This window comes from Loxodonta africana, chromosome 6, assembly GCF_030014295.1.
Source record: "Loxodonta africana isolate mLoxAfr1 chromosome 6, mLoxAfr1.hap2, whole genome shotgun sequence".
NCBI classification, from domain to species: Eukaryota; Metazoa; Chordata; class Mammalia; order Proboscidea; family Elephantidae; genus Loxodonta; species Loxodonta africana.
In genome coordinates, this window is record NC_087347.1 from 33,005,590 (window position 1) to 33,028,493 (window position 22,904).

A 22,904-nucleotide genomic window follows, 5' to 3' on the forward strand; every position below is an offset into this window, starting at 1 on the left:
CCGCATTCGGTTGGATCATCTTTCTGGGAATAGGCATAAATATGGATCTGTTCCAGTCAGTTGGCCAGGAACCTGTCTTGATGTTTCTTGGCATAGACAATTGAGCACCTCCAGCCCTGCATCCATTTGTTGAAACATCTCAATTGATATTCCATCAATTCCTGGAGCCTTGTTTTTCACCAATGCCTTCTGAGTAGCCTGGACTTCTTCCTTCAGTACTAGCGGTTCCTGATCACATCCTACCTCTTGAAATGGTTGAACATCAGCTAATTCTTTTTGGTATAATGACTCTGTGTATTCCTTCCATCTTCTTTTGATGGTTCCTGCTTCATTTAATACTTTCCCCATAGAATCCTTCACTATTGCAACTCGAGGCTTGAATTTTTTCTTCAGTTCTTTCAGCTTGAGAAATGCCAAGCGTGTTCTTCCCTCTTGGTTTTCTTTCTCCAGCTCTTTGCATATGTCATTATAATACTTTAATCCCTTTTCCAGCCACCCTTTGAAATCTTCTGTTCAGTTCTTTTACTTCATCATTTCTTCCTTTTGCTTTAGCGGCTCAACTTTCATGAGCAAGTTTCAGAGTCTCCTCTGATATCCATGCTGGTCTTTTCTCTCTTTCCTGTGTTTTCAATGACCTCTTGCTTTCTTCATGGATGAAGTCCTTGATGTCATTCCACAACTTGTCTGGTCTTCGGTCACTAGTGTTCAATGCATCAAATCTATTCTTCAGATGGTCTCTAAATTCAGGTGGGATATACTCAAGGTCATATTTTGGCTCTCATGGACTTGCTCTGATTTTCTTCAGTTTCAGCTTGAACTTGCATATGAGCAATTGATGGTCTGTTCCACAGTCGGCCCCTGACCTTGCTCTGACTGATGATATTCAGCTTTTCCATCATCTCTTTCCACAGATGTAGTCAGTTTGATTCCTGTGTGTTCCATCTGGCAAGGTCCATGTGTATAGTCGCCATTTATGTTGGTGAAAGAAGATACTTGCAATGAAGAAGTCATCGGTCTTGCAAAATTCTATCATTCGATCTCCGGCATTGTTTCTATCACCAAGGCTGTATTTTCCAACTACTGATCCTTCTTTGTTTCCAACTTTCACATTCCAATCACCAGTAATTATCAAGGAATCCTGATTGCATGTTTGATAAATTTCAGACTTCAGCAGCTGATAAAAGTTTTCTATTTCTTCATCTTTGACCTTAGTGGTTGGTGCATAAATCTGAATAATAGTCGTGTTAACTGGTCTTCCTCGTAGGCATATGGATATTGTCCTATCACTGACAGTGTTGTACTTCAGGATAGATCTTGAAATGTTCTTTTTGATGATGAATGCAACACCATTCCTCTTCAAGCTGTCATCCTCAGCGTAGTAGACTATATGATTGTCCAATTCAAAATCACCAATACCAGTCCATTTCAGCTCACTAATGCCTAGGATATCGATGTTTATGCATTCCATTCCATCTTTGATGATTTCCAATTTTCCTGGATTCATACTTCATACATTCCAGGTTCTGATTATTAGTGGATGTTTGCAGCTGTTTCTTCTCATTTTGAGTTGTGTCACATCAGCAAATGAAGGTCCCAAAAGCTTTACTCCATCCACATCATTAAGGTCGACTTTACTTTGAGAAGGCAGCTCTTCCCCAGTCGTCTTTTGAGTGCCTTTCAACCTGGGGGGCTCATCTTCCAGCACTATATCAGACAATGTTCTGCTGCTATTCATAAGGTTTTCACTGGCTAACGCTTTTCAGAAGTAGACTACAGGGTCCTTCTTCCTAGTCTGTCTTAGTCTGGAAGCTCAGCTGAAACTGTCCTCCATGGGTGACCCTGCTGGTATCTGAATACCGGTGCCATAGCTTCCAGCATCACAGCAACACACAAACCCCCACAGTACAACAAACTGACAGACACGTGGGGGTAAAAGGCAGCAGTACTATTATTATTCAGTCTGTCAGAAAACATTCAATAATTGTAGAGAATTGAAAAAAATAAATCAATTGCAAAAACCATTGTTAACTGAAATAAGCCAGTCGAGAAATAAATCAACATTATGTCAGAAATATATCAACACTTTTTCTGGTTGATGATTTTTTCCTTTTGACACAATCATCTTTATTGTGCCAGGAAATTTCCATTTGTAAATTCAAAAATATAACTTCTTTCCTTCCTTATCCATCTCGTCTATCAACTGGCTGAGAGTATAAAATTTTTCTTTACTTCTTCTTTTCGTCAGTTTTGATCTTCATTTTTCTGGTACTAAGTGAAGCAATAAAAAAGTTTGACATTGACCGCTTATTATTTATAAGCTTCTTATAAGTTGTATAAATATCCTAGTTACTTTACATATGGAAAGTACTGCAGTTAAGCTCGCAAAATATTGAAAGGGAGCAATACCTAACTTCAAACCAAAAATGAAACCCACTACCATGCAGTTGATTATGACTCATAGGGACCATGTAGGACAGAGTAGAACTGCCCATAGAGTATCCAAGACTGTAAACCTTTGGGGAAGCAAACTGCCCCATCTTTCTCCTGCAGAGCAGCTGATAGGTTCAAACCATAGACCTTTTGGTTAGTAGCATAGCGCTTTAACCACTGCATCAGGAGTACTCCTCTTCTAACTTCAAGTGACCTTCTAATGTGACCTTTCTCCAAAGAGACCTTAACATTTTCTGCTACGGTTATGGAATCCTCACAATTGGAGCACAAGTTGTAATCAATCTGTATCTTAGTTATAATGTGAAAGTTTTTCTTTGGAAAAAAAAGTCTTTCAATTGAATTAACTTCCACACCAAAAACAGATTAAATCAGAAGTATAATACTTTCCTATTTAGAGGTGACCTCTGCTCAGTGAATCACATATAGATCCTTCTGACCTATTTGAAATAATGTGTTTTGAAAGGGAAAGGAGAGTAGAAATAAAGCCAGTAGTGAGCTCAAAATAAAAGAAAATGTCAATCCTTGCCAATGTGAAAATATTAATTTTGTATAAAGCTATGAAATTTGGCATAAAACTAAGAGAAGCAAACCAAGAAACATTAGAGAACATTTCAAAAAGCTACATATTATAGAACCCCAGCTAGCTAGAATGCTTTGAATAATTTATTATTTTGGATAGTCAGGATTTATAGGTATCTGCGGTTTTCCCTCTAAAAGTTAAAAAGCAAATTTTGGTGTGTTAGTGTTTCTAAAATGTCTTAAACATTTCCCCGAATCTCTAAATAAAGAATTCTGAAGAGATTTTAACTCTGCATCCAGCTGATGGAGAATCATTATTATGAACACCTGCTATTTCTGTATTCATTAATCAAAGGTATGTTAGCCTGTTGGGCTCGTCTTTAAATGTCGCTAGGCTCTGTACATCATGCTCATACAGGTGTTTTCAGTGGGAGTAAAAGGCAGCAGTACTAGTACAGAAGTAAGAGGGCAGTTTGCTTTCAATGGAGGAAAACACATAATTGCTTTCAGTAATTATGTGTTTTCCTCCATTGTAAGCAAACTGCCCTCTTACTTCTAAATTCTATTGCTATGCCTCCATATGGCATCACTCCAGAATCAATATTTTGCTGTTTCTAATCTTTAGAAGACATATTAGAATTGGATGCAAAATAATAGTATCTTCTGAAAGTAAAAAAAAAAAAAATTTTTTTTTTTTTTCCTGAAAGTAGGGCAAGTGAAAAAAGGTGCCATTAAACTAGGTGTTATTTCTTTGGCATGAGCCTTTTTTTTTTTTTTTTTTGCTTTATCTCCTACTGGTAATTTTAATTCAGGGTAGGTAATACTGCTTGTCAGTTTGTTGGATTCTAAGTGGGTGAAATACCATCCTTTGAGGAGAATGCACTTAATATCAGAAGAAAAAGATATTTTAGATTCAGACTTAATGTACACCAATTTCTATCATCAAAAAAACACACACACTTTAAAGAACATATTATGCCAATGTTTTTAAAGGCACTTATCATAAATAAAAAATAAAGCCAAAAAATGTATTTAATTTACAGTACAGTTTGTATACTTCCTATTAAGAGAGATTTAAAAATCAACATCGATGACAACAAAAACTTGCAGTAAATTTTTTACACATGTTTGAAAACATCAGAATCTTAGAATCATAGTTTTAGACCTAAAAGTTTTAAAGGTGATGCTCCCACCCCTTTCCTTTATAAGTGACAATCTGAGATACATAGATCAATTTACAAGTTAACAATGGACCAAAGAACACCAGAAACCAATTCACCACATGTCTAGGTCTTTGCTGTTTATCCTATGCATTTGTTCATGCTCAACAACAAAAAAATCTAATTTATGTTAACTATCAATTCCTGCACAAAGATCACCCAAAAAATTGTTGATCAAGCAAACCTGGATCCATTAAACTTACTTCAGCAAGGGAAATACTGTATCCACAGTCTCAATAATATCTCAAAGGTAGAAGTTTGGAAAGAGTATTTTGAGAGTTTCAGAGTCTGAGCTCAAGTGGTTAGATGGGTCTTTCAAGGAAGAGGAACTAGGTGGAATTGGATAAAGTTAATGTCCCAGTAGTTTCGCATTAGAGAACTAACTATATTACAGTAAGTCTTGATCAACTAATTGATGCCTAACAGGTGAGTTGTTTGTTTAGGTGAGCAAACTTATGTCCTGGTTAGAGAGGTATATGCCCAGATGTGCAAACTTCTTGCCTAGAAAACTGCTTTGCAAGTTTTTTTTGAAGTAAATAGCAAAGATATTTATTGGTTTAAAATATCCTGCATTAAAATAAAAAGGTTGACACAGGTAGTCTTAGATTATTTTCTGAGACTTGGTCAGAACTCAGAAAAATCAATCAGTAACATCTCATTTTTCTCGTTAGCAAAATGGAGCTCAGGCTCTTGCAAAGCAATCAGGAAGAAAACATCTTGAACCCTATCGGGCAGCTATTGACACAATAAGGTATCCTGATAAACCACTCCAAAGCTCAGTAACAACCATCAATATGTGTTAACTTCTTGTGAATCAGCTAGGGTTCAGCTGATCTAGACTAGGCTCAGCTGAGCTGGTCTCCAAGTTTTGGGTAAGTCCAGCTATTTTCCCTGTGTCTGTCATCCTCCCTGGATCAGAGGTTATACAAAACATATCTTCATTTAAAAAAAGTCAAAAGTACAAGAGAACAAACTTAACCATACAAACATATACCAGGCTTTTGCACATGTCACATCTACTAAAATTCTCACTGATCAAAGTGAAACTTAAAAATTTCATCCAAAAATCTGCCTAATATAAAGTCCTAAAATCAAACTCAAAAATTCACCTGCCATGAGGTCATCTCAAGGACAGAAGGATTGGGATCCAATAATTCAAAACATCAAATTTTTTGGAAAAGCACTCTTAAATTTAGCCTTCAACCAGCCTCAGTCAAAGACATGAGAAAATCATCTAATGCAATATGGTTTTGGCAAATTAGAAAGCTTCTGTGCAGGCATAGAAGATTACTCAGATATGATTAACATAGATAGTTTCTGCCCCACATCATTCATTCTATCATTTCCACGAATCAGTTTCTGGCCTGTTAAAATCAGAATCTAATGAAAATTTTGGCATTGGACCAATATAGGAAAATACAAAATACTGAAATACTGATTTCACACAAGACTATTTCTATGTTCAATCACTTAAATGTACGCAATAAATCCATCAGCTTATAATAGATATTTAGAATCATGCAGAGTCTATATAACTCTATCTCGGATATAAAACAGCTCTGGCAACCCTTGATTATTCAAGTAGTCCCAAAAGGACTATCACCATTCAAGTTATATCCTTCTTTCTTTCCAAGCTTTCAATTGCCGTCTCTAAGACTAGAATGTACTTTCGTTCCCATAAGCATACACAATGATTTTGTTACAACTATCTATAATAAAACTAATAAATGTAGGGTAAATTATAAGTTACAAATGACTATTTAAAATTCACGTTAAAGTAATTAATAATCCAAGCCAAAATTATCAATGCTATTGTAGTTTAATTGTTATTTTTAAGGACAATTCTAAAGACAATGCCCTTCTTGCTGTTCCTTTGACAAACCAACCTCAACTTGTCAAAGGTCTTTGTGCTGCTACGTTGTCCTCCTGGGAACCTATTACCCCAGACAGACCTCTTACATGGTATTATTTTTCTTATAACTTCTATTTCTACTTTCAATTTGTGTATATTTTCTTATCAGTTTACTGCCCGTTTTCACTACAAAAGGAGACTTCATCTTATTCAGCCCCATAGTTTCAGTGCCCACAAAAGTGCCTAGCCCATAGTAGCTCTTCAATAAGGGTTTGGTGAGTAAATGAATAAGTAATGAATCAGCGATCTTCCTTATTCTCCAGCCTCTAAGAACCCCTAAACCAGAAGAATAACTTTCTCAATCATATTTAATGTAGACATTTTTATCTTGAGTATTAGCTTCAAAATATTTAGAAAATTTGCATAATTCAGCAGGAAAAATTAAGTCACTGAGACCTAGTATTGTATGTTCATGCTTAGTAATTCATAAGATCCTTACTAATAACTTTTCCATTGAAACTAGTTGGAAATATTTTTATTATATCTTACAGAATATAAAACTAAAACACTGTAAGGTCAAGTAATTATTCCAAGATTTCCTGGTATGTCAGTATCAACTGGGTTTCTATCAATCCTTTACCTCTATATATGTCAGGTTATATCTAATATACTTTACAAATTTAATATACATGAGTGTTTCCATATGTAAATATTTACTTCCAGTTACAAGTATAAGCTATTGCTATAAAAAAAAAAAAAAACACGCCCATATTTACTCCTCATACCTAGGGTATAAGAGCTTGAGATAGTCTGGCTTGTAAAAGCTAAGGACATTTTACTGACCTTGTGATTCCCACAAGCCTCCTGGGAACAGCTTAGGCAATGTCTTGAGCCTTTCAAAAAGACAATAATTTTCTATGAAAGCTTATGTAACCTTTACTGCATATGAGAGTAGCTCCTTAGTTTCGCTGCCTATCCAGCCCTTCCCTACATCAAGTAATAATCAGGCAGTACCACTACCAGGTAAGGCAGAATTGGAGCTTCAGGCAGTTTATGATGTACACCAAGGCTATAAAAACTCCTGACTATTTGGTGTCTGAGTGTGCCATTACAATTCCATGTCCTCCCTGAGCTGTCAGAAACCTCACAACAAAATCCTAAATTACATAAATCTCACAGAGCGGCTAAGGCTAAAAGGATCTGCATCCACTTAGTCCCATAAATTCCAACCAGATTGTAAAAAATAAAAAATCTCCTTGATGGAATGCTTTGATCGAATGAGACCACGAAAACTGTAGATTACAGAGGAAGTTATCCTCCAACACAAGGGCGTTTGACAAGGAGAAACAAAGGGAGAGAATCCATTAGAGTTATAGAAAACTTCGCTGTGCAACTTGGTTACTAAATACAGTTCACCCTCAGAATCATTGCAATGTTTGAACCCATTGTGGCAGCCACTGTGTCAATCCGTCTTGTTAAGTTTCTTCCTCTTTTTCGCTGACCCTCTACTTTACCAAGAATGATGTTTTTCTCCAGGGACTGGTCCCTCCTGATAACATGTCCAAAATATGTGAGACAAAGTCTCACCATCCTCCATTCTACAGAGCATTCTGGCTTTATTTCTTAGATGACAGATTTTTTTGTTCTTCTGATAGTCAATGGTATATTCAGGATTCTTCATCAACACCATAATTCAAAGGCACCAATTCTTTGGTCTTCCTTATCCATTGTCCAGCTTTCACATGAATATGAGACTATTGAAAATACCACAGCTTGGGTCAGGAGTACCTTAGCCCTCGAAGTGACATGTTTGCTTTTTATTCCTTTAAAGAGACGTTTTGCCACAAATTGATTTCTTCTCTGCTGTTTCATGGGCATTGTCTGTGGATCCAGGTAAAATGAAATCCTTGACAACTTCAGTATTTTCTCCATTCATTATGATATTGCTAATTGGTCCAGTTGTGAGGATTTTTGTTTTCTTTATATTGAGGCGTAATCCACTTGTAGTCTTGTATAATTCCCATGACTTAAATTCAAACTCCGAAGAAAGAGAGAGATAAAATCCTAAATTTAAAAGAGTTTAAACCTCAAATGCCTGAGAGAAATTTCTGAAATGGCTAAAATTGCCAGGAATAACTAGATCACATTTTTTAAATTTATGTCATTGTCCACATAGGTTTATAGCTTGTGTAGATCATACATTATATATATGTGTGTGTGTATGTATATGTATACATAAAAAATACACACACACATATAGTTTTCTGTACTTCTCAACTAATCTTTTATATTGTCCTGTTGAAGTCCCCATTTAAATAATCAGTACAACCCAGCAACAAAAATCTCCAGTTATTTTTTAAAGAAAAGGAACATAAACCAAGAAAAACAGAATTCTGTTTTTAGGAATAGTCTTGGTCTCTAGAGAGGGTAGAAGAGAGAGGCAATACCCTGCTTAGGAGAGAGGCTGTCATGGGTTGTCCTTGACAGATTAAACTTTGAAGAGCAATTTTCCAGGTTTATCAGATAGCCAGAGGTTCTGTTTAAGGCTTTAACAAACATTTGCTAAGCAATACACTAGGCTGTGTAAAGTTTCATATTAGCCTTGGGGCACAAAGAAGGATAAGAACATTCCTTGACTCCAAGCAACACACAGGGACCTTTATCTATTTGGTTTACAGTATAGAGTCAAGCCCATTTACAGATAAAAAGCCATGGCTTATATAGATTCTGATGAAAACAAAGAAGTCAAAGCCTTGAACTGGATTGACTTGAACTAAATTGAAATAGAAGTTAGAGATAATTTTATCTCAATAGCTCAAATTACCAGTAAGGCTGATGCATTCATCACCAGCTGTAGGCTATCTGGCCTGTAATATAAATCCCAAATATAAAGAATAACAGTGATTTGGTCCTGAGTCCACAATACCTATAGAGTGGTATAGTTTAGTGATGCCAGGTATCTAAACAAAATGCAATCTCTCTTTGACTATTCCTAAAAACATGTTTCACCTTTGTCTATACCATTTCTCCCAAAGTATGAGACTGTGTAACCATAGCCTGGTCGGGACCATGATCTCCTCTGACTTCACAAGGGGGAGGGAGAATCAAGATCAACGGCCCAAGGCTGTTTCCTATGAGGCAGAGGTCAGACATGCCTCCACCCTCCAACCTTTTTACCAATTCTGATACCAACTGTCTCTCCCATGGCACTCTCTACTTCTTTGCTAGGTTCCATAATTTGTTGCAATGGCCACACAGAACTCACAGACCATACTCACAGTTATGGAATTTATTAGGGAAGTAACAGGTTACAATTCAGGTTCAGGAACACTCAGGATACAGTTCTTCAATTCGGATAGCCTCTTCTCAGGCACACCCACAGGCCTACCCCTGTCCGGCCCCTACGCCTCTCGGTCTCTCAGCCTGGCCTATGCCCTGCTCAGGTAAGTGTTACAAAGCCCTTTTAGCTCTGCTAATAAGTGCCCAGAGGCACCCCACTCCACCTGTAAGCCTCGTGCCTGAAGGCAATCAGCTTTCTCTGTCTGTGGGCTGGGAAGACCACTATGCAGTCTCCTGCCGGTCTTCTAGCTCTGCTGCCTCTGCTACCACTCTTTTTCTGCTGCTGCTTCTCACCGTCTCCAACATTACACCTCTCCGTCTCTGTCCTGGTTCTGCTGCCTCTGCTGCCTCTCTCTGTCTTCCACGTTATAGCTCCTCTTTCTTTCTCTCCATGTCTCCCTTTAAACCTAGCGGGACGGCAAAACTAGCCAATTCCCTCGTTAGGGTTCCATACACCTTATTGGCACGGTCCCACCCCCGTAAGCGTGCCACACACCTTATTTACATTATTAGCAAGCTATCCAATTCCCTTGTTGGGCCACCAGCACCTCATTTGCATAGTTCCACCCAGTCATTTTGTGGGTGTTGCAAAAATTATAGCTAGAAGAGCCATATTGAGTAATTCACTGCACTGCAGACTGTCAAATCCGATATTTAAAATTTAGCTTTGTTTCTCAGCTCTAAGAGTAGGTGAAGTATAATGAATAGGGGAGTCCTAGGGTGTGCATTCTATACCCAAATTACTTAGAATAAAAAATATGTCTTTGTAGAAGATGAAAGATGTCACAAGTGTGTTGAAGAAAATTACATACTAACACAGGTGCCCAAATATAATAGTCATCTGTCAATTTTCTGAGTTTAGAAGAAAGCATAATGGCAAATAAAACAAAAACAGATAACGTCCCTGGGGTTGTCTGCAAACTATTATTTTATCAATGCATTATTTCACACCATCAATCAGCCATGATAATCCTAGGAAAGCAAATTAGATTTCTATGATGGAAATAAAATGAAAATCCTAGGATGGCAAACATTATCTTCCTGATTGTAGGAAAACTAAAAATTACAAGAAGGGATTGATATGCCTTAACTGCTCCTGTGAAAGGAACATTAGCCAGGAGTTTTAGAGAAATGCTTAGAAATCCATTTGTGCCTGTCAATAACATCCACCTTTTCAAGCTACTAATCCATTAGTATACTAATGGCTGACTCGGTATTAAACTGGACAATAGAAACAGTACATCCATAGCAGGGAAACGTAGTGAACTGAGTTGTATTGTGGTTGCTATTGCTATTTTTGTTTGTTTTAGGATAAAAAGTAGCAGGAAGTGGATTTGGAATTGATCAAAGAGGTGGCAGGAGGTAATTTCAGCAATTTGTAAGAAAATGAAAATCCTGATCAGCTTCCCAAAGAAAATAAAGGTGAGTCTAATCTTCATGGTCACTGTTCAGTTATACATGCAACGCTATTGAAGAGATATAATAAATATGAAAGATAAAAAAAGTTTTATTATCCTGAAAAGATAGGTTTTTCTTGGCATCACTTCGATTAAGACTTAGTTCTGCCTTGGCAGCAGGAGCACTGAAATCATTTAAAAGAAAATCATTACACGCAAAAGAATTTTAGGGTACACAAATGGAGCAGTTAACAGCAAATGTGTGAGGGAAATTTTGTTCTTTCAAACCAGAAAGTGGCAAAAGAATGAAACTTTGATGTCATCTCAAATTAATAATGGGTTTCAAGATTGATTGTTGGCTGGTAGTACTTCTCTTTGCCTTAAATGAAAGAACGTGTGCACAGGTGACCCTCCCTCCCGCTCTGACTCAGCACACGGTTAGAAAATGGAAATAGTGCCATCTACTGTCAATGTACGGTGTCACTCATTTCCAATGGACATTTGAAGTAGATTTTCCATTGTATGCTTGGGATAAAAATCTTAAAATTAAGTGATAATAAATGTAATTTCTTTAAAATATTCTAGAAGACTCCACATACATAAGAAGTCCTTTCACCAGTTATTATTGTCTTCCACCAGTTATTTTTGTATATATTTCTATATTCTTTCAAGCACTATTTTACAAATGTTATAAAAAATAAACTGAAAATGTGCTTTGCACGGTAGCAGTAAAGATTTCATGAATAATTTGGGGCTAATCATGCCCTCTTCCTAAGTGTATTTTTCTATTAGTTTCCAGACTGCTTTCCAAATCTAATTAGCAATGAAATTTTCCTTGTTAAATTTGGAGAATTTGTTTTTGGAAATAACTGCACAAAACAAGACAGTAAAAGAAGCATACAAATGTGCTTAGAACTTTACTGTGTTGCTGCTAAGTATGGCCAATAATGAGTCTAAAATGGCCATTGCAAATTGCTTAATGTACTTTATGTATTAACTATCCTATAAAATACAAGAGATAAAGTTTGAAGTCCCTCAATAAATAGAACTCATAGATGGAATCTAATTAAAAGGCATACAGATTAATGGCTTCTGTTATGAAGGCCTGGCAGACCTAAACCAAAAAAAAAAAACACCAAACCCTCTACTGTAGAGTTGACTCCAACTCATAGTGACTCTACAGGACAGAGTAGAACTGCCCCATAGGGCTCTCAAGACTGTAAATCTTTAAGGAAGCAGGCTGCCACATCTTTCTCCCAAGGAGAGGCTGGTGGGTTTTTACTACTTATCTTTTGCTTAGCAGCGGAGCATTTTAACCACTGTGCTATCAGGACTTCTCCCTGGTAGACCTAGGTGCTGGCAAAAATTAATCAGATGAAGAAGAAGAAAAAAAGGGGGGAGAGGAGTTTTAGTCAAAGAATACTTTTTTAAAATATGAAATTTGACCTGAGTAGTGCATCATCCTTGCTAAGGTTATTGATATCATCAGGAGTGTTACAATTATGCAATTGGTAAGAAAATTAGTTACCTTTAAATTTGCTTTGAAAATATTGAGTCAAAATTACTCTGCCATGTTTTTTTTTAATGCAGGATATCTCCAAGGTAGGTGCTGGGCTGTGATAAAGAATGGAGACATCCTCACCTCACATGCACTCTGCTGGCCCTAATCTTGACCACACACACAATCTTCTCTTCCAATTCAAGTGTATAGCTATGCTCTTTACTTATTCCAGGTCACTTCAAACCAATATAAAGACCATGTTGTTGTTGTTGGCTGACATCCAGTTGACATCCAGCTGGCCTTGACTCATGGCGATCTTGTGTATAACAGAACAAAACATTGCCTGGTTCTGGGCTATCTTCATGATTGTTGGTATATTTGAGACCACTGTTATGGCTATTGAATCAATACATCTCATTGACGGTTTTCCTCATTTTCATTGGCCCTCTACTTTACCAAACATGTTGTCCTTTTCTAGCAATTGGTCTTTCCTCCTAATGTGTGCAGAGTAAGAGAATCCAAGTTTTGCCATCCTCACTTCTAAGAAACATTTTGGTTGTATTTCTTCTAAGGCTGATTTGTTCTTTCTTTAGGCAGCCCATGGTATATATTCAATATTCTTCTTCAGCACCACAGGTTGAATGCATCAATTCTTCTTCTGTCTTCCTTTTTCATTATCCAGCTTTCACATGCATATTATGACAATGTCTGGGGTCAGACAAACTTTAATCATCAAAGTGACATCTTTGCTTCTTAAAACTTTTAAAAGGTATTATGCAGAGAAAGTTAAGAAAAGTTCTCACTATGGCATAGCAAATCTAAAGGTGGATGACAGGGAAGGGCTTTGCTGATATATACAGCAGAAAATGTTGTCTTTTTTTTTAACGTGAAGATAAGTTTTACACGGATATTGCAGGAGCTATAAAATTTCTTCACCAATTTCCACAAAGTCAGACCAGGTTTTTAGTTGCACAAGTGTCCCCAAAGTCCATTTTCTCCCTTTGTCTCACTCTGACTTCTCTAACCTCAAGCCAATGCATTACTCAGGAATGCTGGAGTATTGAAGAGTTCTCTTGAACTCTCTTGAGTTCCCTCAAGACGCAGCAGTCACAGAATGAAACTTCAATTAGTATGCTGGTTTAACAGCTTCAATTCTTTTTCATCTCATTCGTGTGTTCACCTTTCCGCTCCTTCAGATCATCTTCTGTGGTCACATGTAACTCAGCTAAACTAGAAACTAGAATGCCCTCCTAGCTTTCATTTTCTAACCAGTCGGTTTTTACCTGCTGCAAAGTTACACGTTTATACATAGTTTGATGTTGGTGCCTTCCCTGCTTGTGAGCATCAGCACAGCTGCCAGCTCAAAACACATAGTACTACAATAAAACAAAATCAGGCAGCCAGCTGGGCTCAAACAATGAATCAAAAATGACTCCTGTTAAGTCAATCGCTTGCTTCCACAATTGACATTAGGAGAGCCCATCAGCTTCAGAAAGCAATGAAGGAAAGGATCTGACTCAAAACTGGCAAATGGAGAAATAGGCAGGATATACAGAGAGGGAGATATTTCAGATGATGGAACTGAAGAAAATTCTGTGCCTATAGGAGGAAGAGCCTAGTTAAAAGGCTTTGGAGATCAAATTGAATAGTCTTAAGAGCTATGTTTTCAATAATTGATGAATAGACAGGAGAATTATTCTGTTAAATTTTTGCAACAGTGGAGACTGGCCTGAGAAATGTGAAGAGGCCACGTTCCAAGATAAGGGGGTAGCCAGTTAGTTGGGTGAATATGTATCAGTATCATGTGGACACTGTAGAAAACACATTGGTTCAACAGTTTTGAGTAATCAAGGTAGAGAAGAGCTGTGCAAGTGACCTGAGAAGTGTTTAAATCCAAGTAAGTGATTCGGGCCAGAAAAGTCTGATACAAATAAGTGTCAGAATCCATAGGATCCAAGAGGATGGCAAACCAGATTAGTGAAGTCAGAACACAGACCAGAATATTCAAGCAAGGAGAGAGGAATCAAGGCAAGGAATCATATAATGTACATGACTGAGGAATGTTGGTGGTAGATGAGACCAGAGAGCAGGAATTCTGAGTCCAAGTTAAGAGTCACACATCAGACTGACCAAAATTCAAGCAGCTAATTCTGTAATAACCAGTTGCCATGGTGTCAATTCCAACTCATGATAACCCCATGTGTGTCAGAATACAACCGCGCTCCATAGGGTTTTCAATGTTTTATTTTTTAAAAGTAGACCTCGAGGCCTTTCTTCTGAGGCACCTCTAAGGTGGACTGGAACTTCCAATCTTTCAGTTAGTGGCTGAGTACATTAATTGTTTGCACCACCTAGGGACTCTAGTTCTGCAGTAGACATAAAATAACAGCAGAAAATTCTGATTTAAACAACAATGATATTAAGTACATTTGGCCTCATTTCTGAAGACTTCTGACTTCCTGAAGCATATACCAATCCCAGAGTGAATCCAGGCTAGGTGTCCAATAAGTAGAACTGCATGCAAGTTTCTGAACATGATATTAAAGGGACAAGTATGGTGTGCAGATAAAGTTACTCTAAAAGACTCTAAGGAGCTCTGGCGTCACAGTGGTTAAGCACATGGCTGCTAACAGAAAGGTTGGCAGTTCGAACCCACCAGCCGCTCCACAGGAGAAAGACCTGCCCATCTGCTCCTGTAAAGACTTAAGCCTTGGAAACCCTATGGGGCATTTCTATTCTGTCCTATAGGGTCACTATGAGGGGGAATTGACTCAATGACAATAGGTTAAAGAGTGCATGTTTGGGATTTTGAAATCCTGGAGAGAAGATTTCTGAAGGTCTTGAACAGGGAAAGCAATATGCGAGGAACTCTGTCTGACATCACCACGCTGGACCTCTGGAGGGCAGGAGGGCTAGGAAGTTGCTGCAGAGTAAGCAAAAACTGTTTTTGGAATACTAAAAAACAGTGTCATGATTCAGCTCAAAGGCTCTTCTCTGCTTCATTCATAGCCAAATTTTACCATCAAGTCAAATTTCTTTTATGTATTAATATCGGAGAGCAGAACTAAAGCTTGCCTTACAAGCTCACCAAGATGCAAGGGAATTTTACCACATGTAATTAATTGTTCAAAAGGGAGTTGCTTTGACTTTTCCCATATGGGAAGATGTTGAATCCTGAGGCGTAACAAGATGGCACTAGGGAGAGGAGGGGGAATCACAAGGCTTTTAATCTCCACTGTAGAAAGACTTTTAAATTCACTAAACTGCACATTTCTTGAGCATAGGGAACATGTATTCTTTATTCATGAAGTCCCAGCAATTTCTACCTTGAAAGACACTCATAATACTTACTAGAGTAAACTCTATAGATTTCTGTGTCTGTATTTTAGAATGTTCTTTTATTTAAAAGTAAGGTTTTTGAAAATAATTAACTATTAAAAGTCTAAGCCCAGTAAATGTTTATCTCCTGAAACTCTGAAAACTACCCCCCAAAAAATCATTTTAACACGTGTCAAGTGGAGCACACTCCAACTGAGTCTTATAAATTAGAGAAAAAATGATGAACTACTCTGCTCAGAGTCATTTATAGGCATAAGAAAAATAAATGTTACTTTGTTTTGATAAAACTGCAATATTTTCATGGTAAATAAATTAGGCATTAGAAATATTTTTTGAATTAGGTATTAGAAACATTTTTATCTGTACATTTAAATATGTTTAAAACTAATGTATATGATAACAAAAGCCAAGAAAATGAACCCCTCACTGTATTATGGGAAAGCAGTAATTATACATACACACACACATACATACGTATATATATGTATATATGTCATTATAAATCATAACATTTATTTCTGGGAGAAAAACTTGTGATAGCAAATGTTTTCAACTTGTCTGTAATTGCCGAGTTTAATTCTGAATGACACCCTTTACATTCACAGTTCATTATCACCCCCTTGTGGTCATGTGTAAATATTTCTCATTGAAGGTGCTTGCATACCTGAGAATACTTTAAGATTTGAAGTACCTTGGTTTAAACAGATGACTTAAAACCCAATTCAAATAAAATATTTATTTTTATGTAAATATAGGATATACCATATACATCCATGTATATAGACACACAAAAATTTCTATATTTTATAATTATACATATGCAAACAAATCTCAAGAAATCACGAGGTTCATATAAATGCCCATAAACTTTGTGGTGGCCTCAAGTACATCTTCCAAGGACACCTCCTCTCTCTTCTATACTTGCGTGATTATACAGAGGCTTTTCACCTCCCAAAAGCCATTATCTAAGAGTGGCTCTCCACCCTGACTGCGTATTAAAATTACCAGGGGATATAATAAAAAAAAAAAAAAAAAAAAACTTTTTTTTTTTTTTTTTTATAGTAATAATACCACCATGTCTTGGCCCCACCACAGACCACTAAATCAGAGGTGCTGGGTGCAGGGACAATATCTGATACTTTTATAGGTCATTCCAATACAGCCAATGTTGTAAACCTTTGATCTAAAGGGCATGTATAAGGCTTCTTCAGTTGGAAGAGAATATATAAAATGGACAGAGAGCATGAGCTCACATTTCCTGAAAGTGTGAGAATGGTGAAATGTTGAATCTAATCACTCAACACTACCTGGTTCTGTACAGCGACTATCGCTGTGGAATTAGAAGAGTGAGGATGGGAGTTCCCTCTCCTAGAGGCTTCAAAACTATTTTACAAATGCATCAGGTTCACTTATAAAAATATATCATTATATAAAACAAAATCAAAATAAATAGAAATCATACTGAATGAAGTTTGACACAACTACATTTCCTTTCATTGGGAACATCACTAGCTGATTTATACAAGATCTGCTAGCATGTTTTAATCAGACCTTAGCATATGGACAGGTGTTTATTTCAAGGTTCTTAGGTAATTAGCCTGTAGTTTGAAACATTTTGTAATGATCAGCATTTATATCTTGGACGCTTAAAGGTGTTACGTGAACTTTTGGGCCATGTGTGAGTGCTAAGCTTTTGTAATGAAAAGCTGCTTCTACTGCCAGTAGATACCTACAAACACTCTGCAGTTCATATTAATAAGGCTGAATGTAATTGAATGTCAGCAGATATGGTGATTTACAAAGTACTTCACACCCTGTGTATAATGAAAACCCTTGGCACTGAGTCCTAATATTTGATGAAACATGATAGTGCCTTTATTTCCAATAGCCAACTTGACCTAGAACCTTCTATCATTTTTATAGTGATCTACTTTATCCTGTTTCTACCTGTACCTCAAGTTTTCATCTTAAATTGAGAAAAATGTATACAATTTAAATTTCAGCTTTTTCCCTTCCTTTTTTTTTCTTTCAGCTATTTGATACATTTGTAAAAAAATAAAATGAATATTTTAGCAAATAGATCAGAACTGTATATGTCTAAAGGAGTGTCAACTTCTTGAAAACAGATACCTGGGAAACTGACATTTATCCCACTGACACTGTTCTGGCCTAGAATATTTTTAGGAAGTTTTTTTTTGGGAACTGTTTTCTATGCTAGTTGTAATTTTTTACAGAATAAAAAAATTTTTTTTTTTTGTTTCTATGGCAAATTTTTGCCTCTGGTAGTGAATTTGGATAAATACTGGAGCCCTGGTGATGCAGTGGTTAAGAGCTTGGCTGCTAACCAAAAGGTTGGCACTTTGAATCCATCAGCCACTCCTTGGAAATCACATGGGGCAGTTCTACCCTGTCCTATAAGGTCACTATGAGTCGGAATCAACTCAACAGCAATGGGTTTGGATTTTTTACAGGTAATGACTAAACTAAAACAAAGTAAGTAAAATAAGGTGTATGGAGCTATAATGTATTAAGCATGATGGACGGGACATGGCTGTTGTAAATTAGCAATAAAGGCTATTTTTAAACTAGTTTTAAACCACCAAAGAGGTGGTTCCCAACTAATTTTTAGCAATTTCAGCACTTCTGGGATATGCATAAAGTCTCACAAGAAGCCTAGTGGATGTACTCTGCTAATAAGATTTATGTATATATATAATTGTAACAATCACACACACAAAACTGTGTATGTATCATGAACACACAGCTCAATTAATTTTCATAAACTTAATACGGCCATGTTAACCAGTACCTAGATCAAGAAAGAAAACATTACCAGGTTGGTGTACTTTTTAAAGCAATCACTAACGCTTTATATTGACAGCTTATTAAAAACAATGTCATAAAAGAAAAAAGGACCATCCAACAACAACAAAAACTGGAAAGGAACGTGATTACAATTTCAAAAGCAAGCTCAGAGTTCATTTCAATCCATTACAAGTTAAAATATTTTAATATTATAATAGAATATTTAATGGATGCTTTTGACCAAGCATAATCCATAGATCCCCTAGTATTTAAATATTCAATAAATATAAAATTGAGGGAAAATAATAAATGAGAGAGGCAGGGCCAAGATGGTGGAATAATCAGATGATTCATGTTGTTCCTCTTACAACAAAGACCAAAAAAAAGTGAATCAGATATATACGAAAGTCTAGGAACCCTAAGCATCAAGGCAAAGCTGAAGAATTGGACTGAATGACCAGTGGAAGGAGAAACAATTCAAAAACAGCAGAAACCGGGAATTACAGATCACCGGGTCACCGGCATCCTGCTAGCTGAACCTGCACAGCGTGGACATATTGAGGCAAACAGCAGCATCCCAAGCCAAACGGCCACCCCCCACTTTCTGGTGCAGCTAAACAGGAGAGACTCTGCATACACCTCCAGAATCAAACAGGAGAGATACCAGACCTGCAAAAGTTACATGCACGCCCCCAACCCATGCATACCACAACCCCACCACCACCACCAGAGCTCCACAGACAGGAACACCCCCTCACCTTCAACCATCCTCCTCCCACTCTGACACCAGTCCAACAGCATTCAACACCACCACTCCCCCTAAGCTGAAAACTCATGCCCCAGCCCAGAGACGCCCTCGCCTTCACCCAGCCACTGGCATAAGCGATCCATGAGCTTGTAGCTCCCTCCACTCCTTCCAATCACTTGCACCGGTGCCTTGCTGGCCAAGTAGGCACATCATGTACACTTTAGAATGAGGCAGGCAGAGTTCCCAGCTGAAGCCCATTTTCACCAGCAGCAGCAAAGTGGGAGCTGCGAATCTATTAACATTTGACACCGCCAGAGCTCTAAACCTGTAGCTCTCAATTTGGTCTGAGGCACCTACCCCTTAGCTCAGCCTCTGGAGTAGGATAGCCATGGACTTTCAGAGCTCTTCACCCTCACCAATCACCTGCACCAGTGCCTTGCTGCCTGACCCATCACAACCAGCCCTCATTAGGACAAAGCAGGCAGGACTCCCAGAGGAAGCCCATTCTCACTTGCAGCAGCCAAGTGGGAGCTGCAGATCTGTGGCATTTGACACTGCCCCGTCCCCTAAGAAGGGTCCTCAACAACCCACACTGAGAGCCTGAGGGAGGGTGGTAACACCCACTACATCCAGCTGCCCACAATGGGGAACTGAGAACCACTGGCGCCCCCACACCCTCCAGCCAATGTCACCAGGTGCCCAAGGACCAGCTGCACTAAACCTCCCTACTACACCCTCCAGTGGACAGGGGCACACCCTCCATCCAGGCATCTGTGGGCAGGTGACAACCCCCTGCCTTGCCCCCTCATCAACCCCACTACAACCAGAAACCTGTGCCTGCTCTGAACACCCCCACACAGCCCCGCCTGCCCAGCACTGTAGATGAGAGTCTCTGCACCACACACTTGGTGACCAACGACCAGGAACCTTCACCCTGATCATCCAGCAAGTGGTGGAGCACACACACAACACCCAACCCAACAACCAGTGAGAACACCTGCTGTACCCATGGCCAGGTGTCCAGCTTAACAGATAAATCACCTCACCAAAAACACCACCTACATCCTCAGTAGCCCCACAAGAATAGTAAACAGTCTTAGGCTCACACGCCTATTAGCTGTTCTGTCCACCTGGAGAAAGGAGGCGAGAGCTTCCACATGGCCAGATTAAGGCCCAGAGTAGCACACAGGCCCACCCTACTTGGATATAGCAAAACAAACAAAACAAAAACTCAGGATGAAGTAAACAAACATACCATAAATACAAACTTCTTGATGCCTTGGAAGCAATAGTCAATATGAAATCACATAAAGAAGCAGGACAAGATGGTTCCAGCAAGCGACCAAAATAAAGAACAAAAAAATCTTCTAGAAGAAGAAAAGGCAATGGAACTACCTGATAAAGAATTCAAAAGACTAATATACAGAGCTCTTCAAGAGATCAGGGAAAACACAGACCAAACCAAGGAACACACAGTCAAAGGAATAGAAGAATTCAAGAAAAAAAATACAAAATAAAAAGACAGAATAAATAGGCTATCAGAAACCATACAAAAACAGCAACTAGAAATCCAAATGATTAACAAAAAATTAACAAAATTAAAAAATTGACAAAAAATTTCAGAATTAAACTGTTCAATAGAAGGTAATAGGAACAGAATTGAAACAATGGAGGTCAAAAGTAGTGAGATTTAAGATAAATCCCTTGACACCAATATATTCGAGGAAAAATCAGAAAAAAGAATGAAGAAAAATGAAGAAAGCCAAAGAATTATGTGGCATACTATTTAGAGGAAAAACCTGTGAGTGCTTAATGTCCCAGAATGGGGGGTGGAGGAGACACCAGAGAATTGTTGAAGATTTGCCGGCAGAAAACTTAGCTAATATCATGAAAGATAAGAAAATACCTGTACAAGAAGCTCAACAAACTTCATACAGGACAGACCCCAAAAGAAAGTCATCAAGACATAGCATATTCAAACTTGCCAAGACCAAAAGCAAAGAAAGAATCCTAAGAGAGGCTAGGGATAAATAAAAAGTCACATACAAAGGAGAACCAATAAGACTAAACTCTGATTACTCAGCAAAAAACCATGCTGGTAAGAAGGCAATGGGATGACCTATATAAAGCCTTGAAGGAAAAAAACTGAATTATATATCCAGCCAAATTACCTCTCAAATAGGATGGAAAAATTAGGTCATTCCCAGATAAACAGAAATTAAGGGAATATGTAAAAACCAGACAAAAATTGTAAGAAATGTTAAAGGGAGTCCTTCAGTTAGAAAACCAACAACACCAGACGAAAATCCAAGACTAGGATGCAGGACAGATCAACCAGATACCAACTAAGATAGGAAATTTTCAAAAATAAAACAAAGCTAAAAGCCTGAAAATAGGAAACTAGAGATGTGAATATGTAAATGACAACAATGTCAAAACACAAAAGAGGAAATAAATAGTGTAGTCACAGAACTTCAATATGGAAAGAAAGTCAAGGCCATATCAAGAAGGGAAAGACTGGTTTAAACTTAGAAAAATGAAGGTAAATTTCAAGGTAACCGCAAAGGAAGCTAACGAGATTACCTATCAAAACAAAAAAGAAGAACATAAAGACTCAGCAAACACAAATCAACAATAATGAAAGATAAAAACAAGATGTATTAACAAAGAGAACTCAGCACCTAAAATTAAGGAGAACAAAGAAACCATCAACGCCACAAAAATAATAATAATGAAATGACAGCAGTAAACTCATGTAGTTGTTGTTAGGTGCCACTGAGTTGGTTCCAACTCATAGTAACCCTACGTACAGCAGAATGAAACACTGCTCAGTCCTGCGCCTCCCTCATAATCTTTGTTGTTTGAGCCCATTGTTGCAGGCACTATGTCAATCCATCTTGTTGAGGGTCTTTCTCTTTTTCACTGACCCTATACTTTACAATAAACTCGTATCTATAAATAATTACACTGAACATAAATGGCCCAAATGTACCAGTAAAGAGACAGAAAGTGGCAGAATGGATTAAAAAAAAAAAAATTATCCCTCTATATAATGTCTGCAAGAGGCACGCCTTAGGCACAAGACAAACAAACTAAAACTCAAGGGATAGAAAAAATGTATATCAAGCAAACAATAACAAAAAAAAAGGTCAAGAGTGGCAATATTAATCTCGGATAAAATAGACTTTAAAGCCAAAACCACCATAAAGGATAAGGAAGGACGCTATGTAATGATTAAAGGGTCAATACACCAAGAGGACATAACCCTAATAAATGTATACACACCCAATGACAGAGCTCCAAAATGCATAAAACAAACTCCAACAGCATTGAAAAGAGAAATAGTTCCACAATAATAGTAGGAAACTTCAACACACCATTTTCAGTGAAGGACAAAACACTGAGGAAGAAAACAAAGATAGAGAAAATCTAAATGCCACAATCAACCACCTTGACCTCATAGACATATACAGAACACTCCATCCAATACAGCAAAGTATATATTCTTTTCCAATGCATGTGGAATATTCTCCAGAATAGACCACATTTTAGGCCACAAGGCAAGCCTCAACAAAATCAAAATAATACAAAGCAAAACTACTGGGTAATAGGTAAAATCAAGGATGGAATAAAAAAAAATTATAGAATTAAATGAGAATGAAAACACATCCTACCAAAACCTTTGGGACACAGCAAAAGCAGTGCTTAGAGGTCAGTGTGTAGCAATAATGCA

At 37.7% G+C, this 22,904-nt stretch overlaps 1 protein-coding gene across 4 annotated transcripts in view; it reads right to left on the minus strand.

Moving 5' to 3' along the window:
* The window catches only part of LOC111747568 (sperm-associated antigen 16 protein-like), an 803,762-nt gene that overhangs the window by 770,987 nt on the left and 9,871 nt on the right, over positions 1-22,904 (minus strand). For 2 of the 4 annotated variants that reach the window (XM_064286706.1, XM_064286707.1), the window contains exon 1: positions 19,529-20,755. The exons of 1 other annotated variant lie outside the window; for it this stretch is intronic. The gene's annotated coding sequence lies outside the window, so the exon portion shown is untranslated. Of the gene's footprint in view, positions 1-19,528; positions 20,756-22,904 lie in introns of those variants that run through there. One more of the 4 variants, XM_064286708.1, reaches the window with a different exon arrangement.